Genomic DNA, 17758 nt, shown 5'->3' on the forward strand with positions numbered 1-17758 from the left:
TTTAGACATAAAAGTGATCATCACAGATAACAGAATAGAGACAACACTATATAGGAAAGCCACAGCTGGAAACAGCATATTGCATGCTAAAAGTCATCATCCACAATCATTGAAAAATAACATCCCATATGGAGAGTTATTGAGAGCAAAACGGATATGTAGTACAGAACTGCATTATGCAAATGTAGAGAGTGAAATGATAGAAAGATTGCAACAGAGGGGTTATACCAATCAGATCTTAGAGAACACTAGTACAAGAGTGAAATCCCGTATGAGGGAACAGTTATTGTTCACCACCGCAAAGACCATGAATTTGTCAGAGTCTAAGAAAAAGAACAAACGAAAAGACACAGGGATTGTGAGATTTATTACTACATTTAACAGTGCCCACGACTCTGTAAGAAAGTTACTACAACAGCATTGGCATATGCTCAAGAGTGATCCAGTCATAGGCACACTAATAAGTAACAGACCCATGATAACCTATAGAAAAGCAACATCGATGAGGGATATTTTGGTCAAAAATGATGTGAGACTAGAGAAATCTTTGAAAATGAGTTGGCTAAAGACACAGGATGGATTCTATAAATGTACTAAATGCAAAGCATGTAAGAATGGGGAAAATATTAAAACGATTGAATACCCATACAAAAGAATACATACCATCAAAGGCAGATATGACTGCAAAAGTGATTACGTAATCTATATTCTCAAATGCACATGCCCCAAGCTATATGTAGGTAGTACAAAACTTCAGGTACATAAACGAATTTTACAACACCTAAGGGCTATAGTTAATAGAGATGAGACTTATCCGGTTGCCAGACATATGCATGAGTTTCATGGAGGTCGTGTAGAAGATGTCAAGTATAGTGTAATAGATGGCATCAGAAAGGACATCCGTGGAGGAGATAGGGAAAAACATCTGAGGAAATTAGAGTCCAGATATATATTGGCATTAGATACTAGAGAGCCAGGAGGATTGAACTCCAGTGAAGAGTTATATATTCATTTAGGCTGATGTGGTTGATTAATGTATAGTAATACAGCAACTAAAACATATACATTACATAGATATAGTCATTGTACGATTTTGCTAGTATATATGAGATTTAACTTATTCATGATTGTTCATAGCAATAATGTCTAATGTAACATCTATGCTTATTGATTGGACCTGGTTGGCCTCTCCAAGGAGATTTATTTTAAGATTTATACGTAATTAGTTTCCTTGTCATCAATTCTAATTTACTCAGATTTATAAAGATTTAGTTAGATTGGTAAATAACATTTTGTGTTTTAGCACTATACACTGGCTTATTTCGTTACATTAATTTATTTTGCTATATGTATCATATATATATTTTTTCACATGTATGACATTACAGAAGTCAGTATGTTTGAAAAGGCAGTGTATTACTTTAAATGCATGGTAACACAAGGGATATATAAAGGGTGCCAAAATGGCGGCCCGCAGGTTGAAGAAGGCGGTTACGCCGAAACGCGTTCCTGTTTTGTTTATAATAAATCCTTGAAACCTTCGTGGAGTGCTGGAGCCTTAATGATTGGTTAAGGAATTCTGTATATTTGAAAGACGAGGTGGCGTGCGTCCCACTCCAGCACCATTGACGATTAGGTGCAGAGAGTAACGCTGACCGGAGTGTTAATATTTATATATATATATATATATTCACTTAAAAAAATGAAAAGTTACATGGACATTATAGTTGGGCTCAAATTCTAAATGTAGCAAACCATAGAAATTTGTCACTTAGTTATCTCAAGTAACTCTGACTCATGCCCTATGGTAACTATAACTCGCACCCCCGCCATTCACAGTTTTCTGCTAAATAATGTTACTGCAAATGTTACATTGATATTATCAATGATGTTATCAAAGATGCCATGAGTCATATATTATTTATCCTCCGGCACTCTGGGACATAGCAGGAGCCCCCTCAAACATCAGTAGCCCTGAGGAGATGTGGTCCCTGAGGCCTGGGGGTCGCTAATAGACCCCCTATCTCTTCTTAAGTTAGGCCTGGAAGGTGGCGGTCCCCTGTGTTAGAGTTACATTGGTGCCCCGCAGAGGTGGCGGTCCCTGGGGCAGGGGGGTGGTGGGACATGCACCCCCCGCATTGGTTTTATATTGGTTTCCCAGGAAAGTGGCGGTCCCTGGCTGCGGGGGAGCCGGGCAGCCCCCCACATTACTTTTGATTAGTGCCCCGGGTAAGTGGTGGTCCCCGGGGCTGCACAGGGGCCAGGTGCCCCTCACTTTAGATTTACATCAGTGCCCCATGGAGGTGGCAGTCTCTGGGCTGTGGGGTAGCCAGGCCAGCCCTCCCGCATTACTTTTGATGAGCATCTCAAGGAGGTGGCAGTCCCCCCATGCAGCCCCCTCTGTTATATTTACAGTGGTGCCCCAGGGCTACGGGGGGAGTAGGTGATTTGCCTCATTACATATGATTAGTGCCCCAGGGAGTATCTAGCCCACTTGGGGGCCTCGCAGAAACAAGCACGAGAGCCTGTGCTTGGGTTTTATTTATTTTATTATTTAATTTTCTGCAGTTCCGCCTTACTTCATCTGAAAAAATAATGCTTTTTTGTCCTCTGGGATCCAAGCACCAGAGCTCGGGGGTCAGGGAGTACCTCCCCTGGCCCCTTTTGTTTTTCACTTTTTTTTTTTTCTGGGACTTGGCTGAAGCGAGTCTCAAGATGGCTGCCCACACTTCCACAAGGAAGTGTGGGCAGCCATCACATCTCAGCACGATTTTCTTTAATTTCTCAAAAACTACTGAGCACCATCGCTGCTCAAAATCCCTAAGGAAAAATGATTTGGAAAAATCTTTTTGGGACCCCTCTCCCCGTTCTTCTTGGCCCCCGCCTGATTGATCACCCTGAAACTTTCCAGACAGATGCTGAAGTGAGCATTGCATTTATTCTGAACATTTTGTGAATATTTGTCAAATGGCGCCAAAGTTATTAGCAAAACAAACACTTTTTCCATAGAAACTAGGTCCTGACTATAACTACCTAGTGACGACCACCACTAAGTAATATGTACAGATACATATATATATATTCACTTAAAAAACAAAAGGTTATAGGAACATTATAGTTAGGTTCTCAATTTAATCATGCAAAACCATAGAAATTCACCTGTTATAGTATATATTTCAAGTAACTATAACTCGCGCCCCCGCCATACAGTTTTTTGTGAAAAATGTTACTGCAAATAAGACATTAATATTATCAATGATGTTATCAAAGATGCCATAAGTGCTGTAGTTTGTGGAGTGATTAGCAGTGTATGGCGAGGACGCAAATTATAGTTACCTTAGGGCATGAGTTATAGTTACTTGAGATAACTCCAACTATAACAGGTGGATTTCTATGGTTTTGTACCTGTAAAATATGAGCCTAACTATAACGCCCCTGTAACGCCCCTGTAACCTTCGTTTTTTTTAATGAATTTCTATGTTTTTTTCAATTCTGTTTCCTAACTATAATGTCCCTCTAATCTTTGTTTTTTTCAGTGAATTTCTAAATTTTTTAAAATGTAAATTCATTTTCATTACTGTACGTTAATCCAAACACCACTGACTTTGGTCGGCCAGTCCCTGCGGCCAACCCCAGTAACCACTGAACCCCATGCTGTGCACAGCAAAAGGCCATGCGCAGTGGGGGTTGGCCACACGGCCTGTGGCCAACCCCTATGACAACCCAACCCCCCCTCCGAAGGCTGATCTAGGCCCTGGGGATCCCATCACCCTGGCCCAGGGTAAATATTTAAATTTTTTGGGGGGAGAGTGCTGCTCTCCACCCCAGGGATCCTATCCCCTGTGGCACGACCTAAATATTAATTATTATTTTTTTATTTTTAGAAGGGGGAGTTGCCCTCCCAAAGCTGATCTCACTCCAATCCCCTGGAGCCCGACCTAAACATTTAATTTTTGGGGGGGAGTGGGACTGTGCAGCCTTCTTTACCAGGCCGATCTCAGACCCAGGCACCCCATCCACTGAGACCTAGCCTAAATGTTTTTTTTGGTGGGAGAGGGGCCACGTGGACACCCTCCCTAGGACAATCTTGGTCCCAGGGACCCCATCCCGTCGGGCACAGCCTAATTATTTTTGGAGAGAAGGGGTTGATCTCGGCCCCAGGGCCCCTATCCCCTGGAGCCGGCCATGTGACCTGGGTCCCCCCCAGGGGCTACAGTAGAAGATTAGAGAAACCCAGAGAGCAGGCATGTGTGGCTGTAAGGACAGATGGATTGCTCTCTTGACAGCCCTCAATTTAATTCAGCCCTAAAATTTTGCCTTCCACTGGCAAATCTGGGTGTAAAGTTGATACGGCCAACTCAGTCATCTCATTATGGATGTTGATTTCCTTAAGCAAATTGTGTAGCAGCCAAATTTGCATTCCGAACAATTTCTAAGGGAGCATGGAGGCCCTCTAGGCCTTATTCAAAGGCATAGAAGTGGACTCACACTTTGCTAGAGGAGTGAAAGATATTTTTGGGCCTTGCGCTCAAAATGGGGTTGGTGGAGACACCAACCTTGCAGTCCAACTGGTTAACTCACATTGTTTGGGAAACCCCCATCTTCACACCTTACACAACCAGAGATCATTTTTGGAATTACAGTGCATGCTGCATTTCAATGACAATTCTACTGAATTGCCCCAATACCATCCAGACCGTGACACGTTGTTCAAACTTCAGCCTATGGTGGAACATTTGTCTGCCAGTATTCCAGAGATTTATACTCCAGGAAATAATATAACCATCAATGAGTCCTTGAACCTGTACAAAGGGCAGTGCTGTTCCGGCAGTACATTGTGAGCAAAAGAGCTCTCTATGTCATCAAGCTAGACATGCTGTGTGGGAGCGCTACTGGCTATGTGTACAGCCTGAAAGTGTATACAAGGAAGGACTCCAGTCTAAACCCTGAAAGGGGGCCTTTCCCATTTTAGGAGTCACAGGAAAGATTGTATAGGTGCTTGTCCTACCACGTCTTCACAAAGGTTATAGAAATTGTCCACATAAAAGATATGAGGAAGTAGAGCTGTTCAATGAGCTGTACAAAACTGGTACTGTGGCCTGTGGTACAGTTCATTTTTGCTGCAAAGGATTCCTGCAGGAGCTTCTTTGTAGGAAACTCCAGAAATCCTAGAGCACGGCGATACATTACAATGAACTGCTTGCATTCAAATTCTTGGATAGGCATGATATGTACTTGTTCACTACAATTCATGATGAGAGCAGTTCCCCAACCACTTCCAAGTTCACAAGTAGACCTGTATACTTGATTATAACAAGTACATGGGCAGAGTGGATAAGAACAACCAGATTCTTCAGTCATACATTAAAAGTCGTAAAACGTGCACTTGGTACAAGAAACTGTTTACCCACCTGATCAAGATGGCGACATATAATGCTTATGTTGTTTATCATGAGACAACCACAGGAAGACTAAAGTCTTTCTTTGACTTTCAGTTGTCCATCATTGAACATCTTACTGCTACAGAAGCAGCAGTCTCCACTTCATATGTTCTGGAGGATGTGGGAAGGCTGCAAGAGGGACATTTTGCTGATCGCATTCCTGAAACACCTAAAAATGCTTGTCCATGTTGTTGAGGTAAAGTCTTCACTAAGCACGGAAAGAGGGAGGAGTGTCATGCTTATTGTTTCCTGTGCCCATCTCAGCCTGCCTTGTGTTTTCCTACTTGCTGGGGAACTGACTGAGGTGTAACTGCCGTTAGGTAAACATTTCAATGCCATCTTCTGCCAGCCGCGGCCTCTCTGCCCCTCCAGCCCTTCATACCCCTGACATTCCTCAAGCGCGTACCAAGCTTGGCTCTTATGGGCCTCCACCTGTTCCCCCGACCCCCCCACCTCCACTCTTCATTTTGCCAGGCTCACGTTGCTCTTGACGCCACACCCCCTCCCATGGCCCTCCTGCCTTGCACCACACTGAGTACGACGCACAGCTCCCTTGCCTGTGCACCGCGCTCTCTGCTTCTGGCCGGCTCCAAAGTGACACAATGAGACTTCCTCCGGGAAGTGGTGACCCAGGGCGTGCTCCCCGCCCGCTCCTCTCCCTCACCGTGCTCCCCCCTTGCCCCTTCCCGCACCCACCCTCCCTTATCTGGGGTTCTGCGATCTTCACACAACGCGGAGGTGAGCAGGCCCATACGACCTGCGCCACAATGCTCGCTACCTTCCTTGTCGGGCGGATATGATCCAGGGCACCCTCATGGACTAGGTCCATGCGCCAGGCCTCCTAGAGGTCGTCCGCCATCTCCCCATCACTGAAAGTCGGCACTGTTTCAGATGAGAAAAGTTGTTATTTACATTTTTTTTGGGGGGTGGAGGTGGTTTATTTATTTTTTATTTTTTGCAGATATACCAACCCTCATCGCTAGCCACTGGACCAACTAAACTCACAAAAAACCTCACTGACCCTCCCTGCGGACCACTGTTTCACCTGGAGCAAAATGGTGCCCTTGATATTAAATGGCGCCTCAAAATACCTGGAGCCACTCAGCCCAAAAAACGCCCAACGTAGCCCTGGGCTGAACCACCTTCCCCAAAAATCCAAAGGGGGGGTGATGTGGGGGAGACCTCTCTACATTCGCATTCGGCAGTGCCCCCTGGGTCCCTGTTGCGATGCAGGGCCGGAACACTACTTGCAGTCATAGTATATGTAAACACAAAAGCACACGGACACAGTGGTGGACTAGTAATACTGGCTTGGTGCCTTCCTTTTATTTCCTCAGTCTCTTACATCAGGGGTAAACCATGTACTGCTCGGGAGGAGATAAATTGACCGGCTATGGGAGATCAGAAACCCCTCACAGTAGTACGACCCAAACATAACAGGACCCCACTTTAAACCCTTCTGTGCCGGGGACATACTGGTTACGTCCACCGGCACAGTGCTCATGTGCTGAGGACGTAACCATAACGTCTTCGGCACTGAGCTCAGGGGGAGCGCTAGCGCTCCCTCTGTGGGCTTCCCTCTCACCCCACCAAGGCAGGGATGGAAGGGGAAGCCCTTCCCCTTCCACCCCCGATCCCCCTGACCCTCCCAGTGACGTCTGATGACGTCAGCGCCCTCATCAGAGGCCACTTCCCAATCACTCTGTAAGCTCAGCTTCCAGCGCAATCGGAAGAGAAATGCAAACCATTTCTCTTCCGATCATGTGATGGGGGCCCTGAGAGGCTTCAAAGGGAAGGAAAGAAATTTCCTTCCCTTTGAAGTCTCTCAGGGCATTTCAAAAGCCGGATCGTAAAGCGATCCAGCTTTTGAAATACCCACTAGACACCAGGGATATTTCATAAAAATGAAACTGGCACAAGGGGAGCGACCCCTTGGGCAAGGGTCGCTCCCCAGGGGAGCAATATTTTGCAAGACCTTTTCTGTCCGCCCCGGGGGTAGATCGGTCTACTGTTGTTAGGCCGATCTGCCCCCAGTTGGGGAGCGACCCCTTAGGCCTATTTTTATGAGGCCAGTCTGCCCCCAAGGGGGACAGGAACCACTAGACACCAGTGAGTTTTTTTTTGTTTACGGCAAATTCACGGAAGGGGAGCGACCCCTTAGGCAAGGGTCGCTCCCTAGGGGGGACAAATTTATTTTAGGCCATTTCTGCCCCCCGGGGGCCTATTGTTATTAGGTCGATCTGCCCCCGGGGGTGGGGCAGAAACATCTAGGCACCAGGGATAAAAAAAAATTGGGGGGGGGGGGTTTAGAGATGGGTAGGGACCTCTTAGGCAAGGGTCGTCCCCTGGGGGGCAAGTTGTATTTAGACCATTTCTGGCACCCTTGGGGGCAGATCGGCCAATTTTTGTTAGGCCAATCTGCCCCCAAGGGGGGCAGAAACTACTAGGCACCGGGGATCTTTTTTTTGTGTCAATTTCACGCAAGGGGAGCGACCCCTTAGGCAAGGGTCGCTCCCCGGGGGAACCAAATTTATTTTAGGCCATTTTTGCCCCCCTTGGGGGCAGATCGGCCAATTTTTGTCAGGCCAATCTGCCCCCAAGGGGGGTAGAAACCACTTAGGCACCAGGGATTGGTGTGTGTGTATACGTGTGTTTTCTTTAGGGGGGCAGCCCCTTGGGTAACGGTCGCTCCCCATGGGGGCACATTACTGATGGCCATATATGCCTCCCTTGGGGGAAGATGGGCCTATTTTTGGAAGGCCCATCTGCCCCCAAGGGGGGCAGAAAGCCCACCAGAGACCAGGGAAGTTTTTTCCAAAATAAGAGGGAGGGGTTATGGCCACACCCCCACCCCAAATTAATGGGGCCAAATGTGTTCTGCCCATCAGTGGGCAGATGGGGCAATTACCCGTGATCCACACCCCGGGGGGGCAGAAAGTCTACTAGATGCCAGGGAATTTTTAAAAAACAAAAAATATTGGGGTGGTGGCTACCAACCAGTATGGGCCTGGTTATGCCTCTACCCCAACTGAAGGGGGTAACAGTCTTTCAGCTCTCCCCCGCAATCTAAAACATCTTATCCACAGCAAGCAAGAAGACATTTGATTATTTTGGGTTTTGGTTTTACATTTGGGCCATGAGAGCTTGGCTAACTCTCAAAATCGTCCCACTTGGAATGGTGAGGGCTGCACTTTATGGACTTTGGGATGCTGCCATGTAGAAAAATCCACAAGACCTAGACACATCTGAACACTAAACATCTGGGTGATTCCAGGGTGGTGTGTTTCACATGCACCCGCACCATTTTTGTACTCACAATACCCTGCAAACCTCCAACTTTGCTGGAAATCACAAATTTTTCCTGCGTTTTTGTGATGGAACCTTCCGGAATCTTCAGGAATCCACAAAATTCCTACCACCCAGCGTTGTCTTATCTATACCGATAAAAATTCTGCTGCACTTGTCAGCCTAAAAATGTTTTTTTGCAAACTGCCATTTTGGACCCCCTTTGGTTCCCCCTCAATATCGACATGTTTTTCGCTCTTCCCTTTCACAAGCACTTGTCCCACTTACACAAATGAGGTATCATTTTTACCGGGAGACTGAGGGGAACATTGGGTGTATGAAATTAGTCCCAGTGCGGTGAACCCACACAGAAATGTGGGAAAAACGTGAATTTTTCATCTAAATTTGAGGTTTGCTGAGGATTCTGGGTAAGAAAACATTGGGGGATCCACGCAAATCACACCTCACTGGACTCCCTCGGTGTCTAGTTTTCAGAAATGTCTGGGTTTGGTAGGTTTCCCTAGAAGGCTGCTGAGCCCAGGACCAAAAATGCAGGTGCCCCCCGCAAAAACAGGCAGTTTTGTATTTGATCATTTTGATGTGTCCAGATAGGGTTTTGGGCATTTCCTTTCGTGGGCAGTAGGCCCACCCACAAAACTGAGGTACCATTTTTTGGGGGGGACTTGGGGGAACGTTGGGTGGAAGGAAATTTGTGGCTCCTCTCTGGTTCCAGAACTTTCTGTCACCGAAATGAGAGGAAAAGGGTTTTTTGGGCCACATTTTGAGGTTTGCAAAGGATTCTGGGTAACAGAACCTAGTCAGAGCCCCACAAGGCACCCCATCTTGGATTCCCCTAGATGTCTAGTTTTCAAAACTGTGCAGGTTTGCTAGGTTTACCTAGGTGCCGGCTGAGCTAGAGGCCAAAATCCACAGCTAGGCACTTTGCAAAAAAAAAGCTTGGTTTTCTTTGTGAAAATGTGATGTGTCCATGTTGTATTTTGGGGCTGTTGCTGTCGCACGCACTAGGCCTACCCTCACAAGTGAGGTACCATTTGTATCGGGAGACTTGGGGGAATGCTGGGTGGAAGGAAATTTGTGGCTCCTTTCTGATTCCGAAACTTTCTGTCACCGAAATGAGAGGAAAAAGTGTTTTTGGGCCAAATTTTGAGGTTTGCAAAGGATTCTGGGTAGAAGAACCTGGTCAGAGCCCCACAAGTCACCCCATCTTGGATTTCCCTAGGTGTCTAGTTTTCAAAACTGCGCAGGTTTGCTAGGTTTCCCTAGGTTCCGGCTGAGCTAGAGACCAAAATCCACAGCTAGGCACTTTGCAATAAACAGCTCTGTTTTCTTTGTGAAAATGTGATGTGTCCACATTGTGTTTTAGGGCAGTTCCTGTCAGGGTCGCTAGGCCTACCCACGCAAGTGAGTTACCATTTTTATCGGGAGACATGGAGGAACACAGAATAGCAAAACAAGTGTTATTGCCCCTTGTCTTTCTCTACATTTTTTCCTTCCAAATGTAAGACAGTGTGTAAAAAAGACATCTATTTGAGAAATGCCCTGTAATTCACATGCTAGTATGGGCACTGTTAGAAATGGGGTTTCTGGTTGGCTAGGGTATGCACCTCAGCCAGGCAGAACTTACCCACTCTAGTCAGGGCAAGGGAGTTACACGTCCAAGATAACCCCTGCTCACCCCCTTGGTAGCTTGGCACGAGCAGTCAGGCTTAACCCGGAGGCAATGCGTAAAGCGTTTGCACAACACACACATACATGTGACGCAATATTCCCACCACAAAGGAAACACAACACCAGATTATATGAAAATACACTGTATTGTACACAACATAATTATTAGACCAACATCACATAACAGTACTATCCTGCTACCTTAGCAGTTGTCAGAACGTTACACATTAGTTACTCTGCAAACTAGCAGTAGTCACACATAACACACAGGTTACTCAGTATTCTGCAACATAAGCAGTAGTCAGGAAACACGTTATCACATTAGAACACTTGTCATAAGCATATCATAAAACGCCCATAGTAGGAACATTAGAAAACCTATGGCAAGTTAGGGAAACATATTAGCAAGTCATGCCCATAAAAGGAACATGTGCACACATATGTAAAAGCATCATAGAACAGGTAGGCAATATAACACAATCAATAAAGTCTGTAGAAAGAACTTTAACTCTTAATCATATTGGTCCATTTTAAAAAGTACCTGTAAATGATGAAAAGGCACCTCCAGTGCCTAAAACGAATAATGGGGCCCCCGGCGCTCCTTTGCGCAAAAACGGGGGCCTCCAAAACATTGCAGATAGAGAGGGGCGGCACGCACCCTCTCTGACTCCTTATCGGGCCCCTTCTGGGACCCGTGATCACCGGGGGCCCCCCGGGCCTCCACCGGCCCTCCTGTGGGGGGCCCAGGTCACCCAAAGCTCAAAGAGGGGAGGGGGCGCCTCACACCCCCTCCTTGTAAAAAGGCGGGCCCCTCCGGGGGTCCCGCTACCGTCGGGGGTCTCCCTGGGCCTCCGTGGCCCTTTCCTGAAGGGAGACCCCTAAATCAGGGACTTCTGGCCTGCGAGGGGGCCAACCAGAGAGCCAGGGGCCAGGGCGAGCCTCCGGTGAGGTTGCGCCCGGCCCGGCAGCACAGAGGAGTCCTCCGGGACTCCGACGCGCGAGGGAGAGGCGTCCTCCTCTCCCTCGCCGGTCAGAATGACGTTGCGGCCCAGGATGGGCCGGCTGGTGCCCACGGGGCGCCCTGAGAAGGGCGCGTCCCCCGGGAGCACGCGAGGAGCAGGCTTGCTCCGATTTCTTAAAGAATTATCCTCCCTGTGCCCCGGGGGCACAGAGCTGAGCGCGCTCCTCGCGCTCAGCAACGAAGAAAGAACCCGGCTGCGGCGTGATATTTTCTCGGCACAAACGCGCTCCAGGAAGCGCGAGGACACCAGGTGAAACCCGGGCTGCGGCGGGGATCTCTTCTACAGCATGTCCACAAGAGCGCTTTTCCCCCAAGCGCTAAGGCCACATTTAAAGAAGATCAGTGCAGGGGTCAGGGGCCACAGCACCCTGCCCCTGGGAACAATTCAACAAGAGGGAGCACAGGGCTGGTGGGTCCAGCTACAGGCCAGCACAAGGGGTGCAGTTGGTGGCAGTTCCTCCTAGTGACCAGGCAGGTCACAGGTCAGCACAGCAGCAGCAGTCCATGGCGGTTTCCTGGTGAGTCCATTCATCAGCGTTCTGTGTCCAGTTTCAAGTTCCAAGAATGTTCAAATTGTGGGGAAAATTCCCCTGTACTTATAGTCAGTTCTTACAGTGTTTTACAGTGGTAGGGAGAGGAGGTTCCAGCCAGTTACAACTGGTTCTGGGAGTGCCCCCTCTCTCCTTTCAGCACAGGCTCCAAACATCAGTGGGGGGTTAACGACCCTATTGTGTGAGGCCAGGGCACAGCCTTTACAAATGTAGGTGTGCCCCGCCTCTCCCTTCTCTCAGCCCAGGAAGACTATTCAGTATGTAGATGCACCTCAGTGAGACCTCCACCCTCCCTGTGTACAGGCTGTCTGAAAAGTATGCACAAAGCCCCAACTGTCACTCTGCCCAGACGTGGATTGGAGTCAAGCTGCAAAACACCAGAATCATAAGCACAGATAAATGCGCACTTTCTAGAAGTGGCATTTCTGTGATAGTAATAAAAAATACACCCACACCAGTAAGCAGTATTTATTATCACCATCACAACCATACCAAACACGCCTACGCTAGCCCTCATAAATCAGACAATACCCCTACACATAAGGCAGGGCATTTCTAATGCAATCCTATGAGAAGGCAGCACTCACAGCAGTGAGACACCAAGTTAGGCTGTTTGTCACTACCAGGACAGGCCATGCAATATGGCACATGTCCTGCCTTTCTACATACATGGCACCCTGCCCACAGGGCGTACTTTAGGGGTGACTTACATGTAGTAAAAGGGGAGTTCTGGGCCTGGCAAGTAAATTTAGATGCCAGGTCCCTGTGGCAGAAAACTGCGCACACAGGCCCTGCGCTAGCAGGCCTGAGACAGGTTTGAAAGTCTACTTCAGTGGGTGGCGCAAGCAGCGCTGCAGGCCCACTAGTAGTATTTAATTTACAGGCCCTGGGTATAGAGATACCACTGTACAAGGGACTTATAGGTAAATTAAATATGCCAATCAGGTATAAGCCAATCATACCAACTTTAGATGGGAGAGCACCTGCACTTTAACACTGGTCAGCAGTGATAAAGTGCTCAGAGTCCTAGAGCCAACAGCGAAAGGTCAGAAAAACCAGGAGGAAGGAGGCAAAAAGACTAGGGATGACCATGCGTGTGGCCAAAAGTCCAACACAACCCCCTACCAGCCAAAATCCAGGGGAGAACAATCAATACCTTGATGTACTTTCCTGATTGGGGCGATAGAACAAGGACCCAGGCCCACAACAGCAGGGGCATGTTCCAGTTCTACGCCTTCCTGACTCCACTGGGATCTCTCTGTCAATGCGTCCCAGGCAGCCTAGACCAACCCACGGGGATTCTCTAGCTGCCAATGGCCAGAACCAGGCCCCAGGCCATCTAGGAGCCTCTGGTCTCTGAAACCATAATGAGTGGGGGGCGGTAGCCCCAGGTGCAAAGCAACCTGTCTCCACTCCATTTTTGATCAGTTCAGGGGCTCTACCCTGCCACTGATCCACCAACCTAGGGTCCGCACCCATAGGTTCTACAGGGGCTAGAGGCGAGGCTCTCCTCCCTCTACCCCTCCTTCTAGGATCCCGCCCTCCTCTCCTAGGAGGGGTATCACCAGAATCCACACTTGCCAGGGTGCTGGGTACAGCAGCCCTGCACAACTTTCTCGCCAGCCCAGGATCACTACCTGGCGACTGACCACCCAACCCAGGGACGACACCCTTGGGTTGCACCGGGGTCCGGGGCGGGCTTCCCCCTCCCTGAACCCCACTTCCAGAGTCCTGCGTCTCCCCACCTCGGGAGAAGCCACCAGAAGTTTCACACAGGGGGGTGAGCACACTAACCGCCCCCCCAACCAGGTCAGAGTTTACCCCCTGAACCTGTCTATCTAGTCCAGGGACGACACCCTTAGACTGGACCATTGCCCAGCGAACCAGGACTTCCTTGGGAGCACACCTACCCCCTACCAGATCAGAGCTTACCCCCTGAATCTGGCAATCCAACCCAGAGTCACTACCCTGCGGTTGAACCACTGCCTGGCGCACCAGGACTTCCTTGGGAGCACACGTACTCCCCATCAGGTCAGAGTTTACCCCCTGAACCTGATCATCCAACCCAGAGTCACCACCCTGCGGTTGAATCATTGCCTGGCGCACCAGGACTTCCTGGGGGGCACACCTACCCCCCACAAGGGAAACACTTTCCCCAAGGGCCATACAAGAGTCTGGCTGGCGCAGGTCTCCTGACCTCTGCCCATCTGACAGAGCCTGGATTCCCCCCAGCCCAGAAATGGTCTCACCAAGGTCATTCCTGGGGGGCTCTGCACTCAGAGCTGACCCCTGACCCTCCAGGTTCTCCACTGGGGCCCGCAGCCCCCTCTCAACCCTATGCCTGGATTTCTGCCTCCTCCGCTGTAGAGCGAGACTACCAGACACCAGGACCGGCGGAACGCTATCACCAGCCACCCGCCCAAGTCCTAATGACAAAATGGGATCCTTCTGAACAGCTGGCCCTACGGTACAGGCTAGGCTCACCTCCTGGCGTTCACTCATGGTACCCTCCAGGACCTGGGACTGGAGCTCGGGTACCCTGGGCCTCAGCCCAACCCCATTCCCTCTCCTCTGAGACTGGACATGGGGTGCCTTACCCGCCCCAATACACTGGGACCTACCTGGGACACAAGCCTTTCCCACCACACCTGGTTGGGAAACACCTAGACCACTCTCATTAGGAACACCCCCTAATGTCACACCAGACCCTCTGGTACGCAACCAGAAGTCTGCCTCCTTTGCAAGCTCCCTGGAGTCAGAGAGCTCACACACTGACAAGTGTTGGCGTAACTCTGAAAAACAACAACGAAACAGGTGCTCTCTGAGAATCAGATTAAACAGCCCTTCAAAATTGTTTACTGTGCTACCCTTCACCCATCCATCTAGTGCAATGCAGCAATCCTCCACAAACTCCTCCCAAGACTGGTGGGACAGTTTCTTACCACCCCTAAACCTTTTTCTGTATTCCTCAGGGGAAAAACCATACTTCACAATCAGTGCGTTCTTCACAGCGGAGTACCCCTCCCTGTCACTCTCTTCTAGAGTCAGTAGGGCATCCCTCCCCTCCTCAGGAATAAAACTCCCTAGGCCAGTTCCCCAATCCTTCTCAGGGATCCTGCGCTCTACCAGAGCCTTCTCATATTCCTTTAACCACTGACGTATGTCACCCCCCTCTTGGAACCTAGGTACCAGATCTATGGGTATGTGAGGAACCTCTTTGCTACAGCACTGTACATTGCTGCCACCACTGGACTCCACCTGCAACGCTGGTGAGTCCAGAACCTTCAGACTGCGCTCTAGAGCGAGTCTTTCTCTGGCAAAGGCCCTCTCTGCCTCTGCCATTCTCTCCTGTACTAAGGCCTTCTCTACCTCAGCCCTTCTCTCCTCAACAGCTAGGCGCGCTAACTGCAACTTCAGGTCCCTCTCTTCCCGCCTATCTCTTAGCTCATCAGGCGTCATGGAATGAGAGGTAGCCCTGCTTCTTACACTGGACCCAGCAAGGGGCTCCCTATCACTGGGGCCTTCCCTGTCAACTGGCGTCCCCAACCGGTCATTCTCACCCTCCTGATCAGTCTCTCTACCACTCTCTAGGGATGAGGTCTGGGAGCCCTCCCATTGGGAACCCTCGCTACACTCAGGATCCTCTGGGTACCCCCTACGCACACTCCCTCCCTGGGTAAATGTCACAAACCTTTCAAAGAAATTCAGAGATCTCCTGAGGTCCCCTTCTACAGGCAGCCCTCTCTCTCTACAGAACCCCTCTAATTCCCCCTGCGTGTAAAACGGCAGGTCCTCTAAATCAAAGGTAAGCCCCATCTTGAAAAGGTACAATTAACTCAACTGTGACAATCACAATACCCAAGCGTGAGAACTGAAAACAGGAAAAATGACCAAAGAGAGAAAGTTAAGAGAAGCCAAACATGTGATGGTCTAAACGCAATCCTTGTAGTGAAATAATGAGTCACAATGGTATTGTGCAAGCGCAAGTCCTATCCTCACCGCTGACTTCCAATGTTAGAAATGGGGTTTCTGGTTGGCTAGGGTATGCACCTCAGCCAGGCAGAACTTACCCACTCTAGTCAGGGCAAGGGAGTTACACGTCCAAGATAACCCCTGCTCACCCCCTTGGTAGCTTGGCACGAGCAGTCAGGCTTAACCCGGAGGCAATGCGTAAAGCGTTTGCACAACACACACATACATGTGACGCAATATTCCCACCACAAAGGAAACACAACACCAGATTATATGAAAATACACTGTATTGTACACAACATAATTATTAGACCAACATCACATAACAGTACTATCCTGCTACCTTAGCAGTTGTCAGAACGTTACACATTAGTTACTCTGCAAACTAGCAGTAGTCACACATAACACACAGGTTACTCAGTATTCTGCAACATAAGCAGTAGTCAGGAAACACGTTATCACATTAGAACACTTGTCATAAGCATATCATAAAACGCCCATAGTAGGAACATTAGAAAACCTATGGCAAGTTAGGGAAACATATTAGCAAGTCATGCCCATAAAAGGAACATGTGCACACATATGTAAAAGCATCATAGAACAGGTAGGCAATATAACACAATCAATAAAGTCTGTAGAAAGAACTTTAACTCTTAATCATATTGGTCCATTTTAAAAAGTACCTGTAAATGATGAAAAGGCACCTCCAGTGCCTAAAACGAATAATGGGGCCCCCGGCGCTCCTTTGCGCAAAAACGGGGGCCTCCAAAACATTGCAGATAGAGAGGGGCGGCACGCACCCTCTCTGACTCCTTATCGGGCCCCTTCTGGGACCCGTGATCACCGGGGGCCCCCCGGGCCTCCACCGGCCCTCCTGTGGGGGGCCCAGGTCACCCAAAGCTCAAAGAGGGGAGGGGGCGCCTCACACCCCCTCCTTGTAAAAAGGCGGGCCCCTCCGGGGGTCCCGCTACCGTCGGGGGTCTCCCTGGGCCTCCGTGGCCCTTTCCTGAAGGGAGACCCCTAAATCAGGGACTTCTGGCCTGCGAGGGGGCCAACCAGAGAGCCAGGGGCCAGGGCGAGCCTCCGGTGAGGTTGCGCCCGGCAGCACAGAGGAGTCCTCCGGGACTCCGACGCGCGAGGGAGAGGCGTCCTCCTCTCCCTCGCCGGTCAGAATGACGTTGCGGCCCAGGATGGGCCGGCTGGTGCCCACGGGGCGCCCTGAGAAGGGCGCGTCCCCCGGGAGCACGCGAGGAGCAGGCTTGCTCCGATTTCTTAAAGAATTATCCTCCCTGTGCCCCGGGGGCACAGAGCTGAGCGCGCTCCTCGCGCTCAGCAACGAAGAAAGAACCCGGCTGCGGCGGTGATATTTTCTCGGCACAAACGCGCTCCAGGAAGCGCGAGGACACCAGGTGAAACCCGGGCTGCGGCGGGGATCTCTTCTACAGCATGTCCACAAGAGCGCTTTTCCCCCAAGCGCTAAGGCCACATTTAAAGAAGATCAGTGCAGGGGTCAGGGGCCACAGCACCCTGCCCCTGGGAACAATTCAACAAGAGGGAGCACAGGGCTGGTGGGTCCAGCTACAGGCCAGCACAAGGGGTGCAGTTGGTGGCAGTTCCTCCTAGTGACCAGGCAGGTCACAGGTCAGCACAGCAGCAGCAGTCCATGGCGGTTTCCTGGTGAGTCCATTCATCAGCGTTCTGTGTCCAGTTTCAAGTTCCAAGAATGTTCAAATTGTGGGGAAAATTCCCCTGTACTTATAGTCAGTTCTTACAGTGTTTTACAGTGGTAGGGAGAGGAG

Source organism: Pleurodeles waltl, chromosome 9 (genome assembly GCF_031143425.1).
Source record: "Pleurodeles waltl isolate 20211129_DDA chromosome 9, aPleWal1.hap1.20221129, whole genome shotgun sequence".
Taxonomy (NCBI): Eukaryota; Metazoa; Chordata; class Amphibia; order Caudata; family Salamandridae; genus Pleurodeles; species Pleurodeles waltl.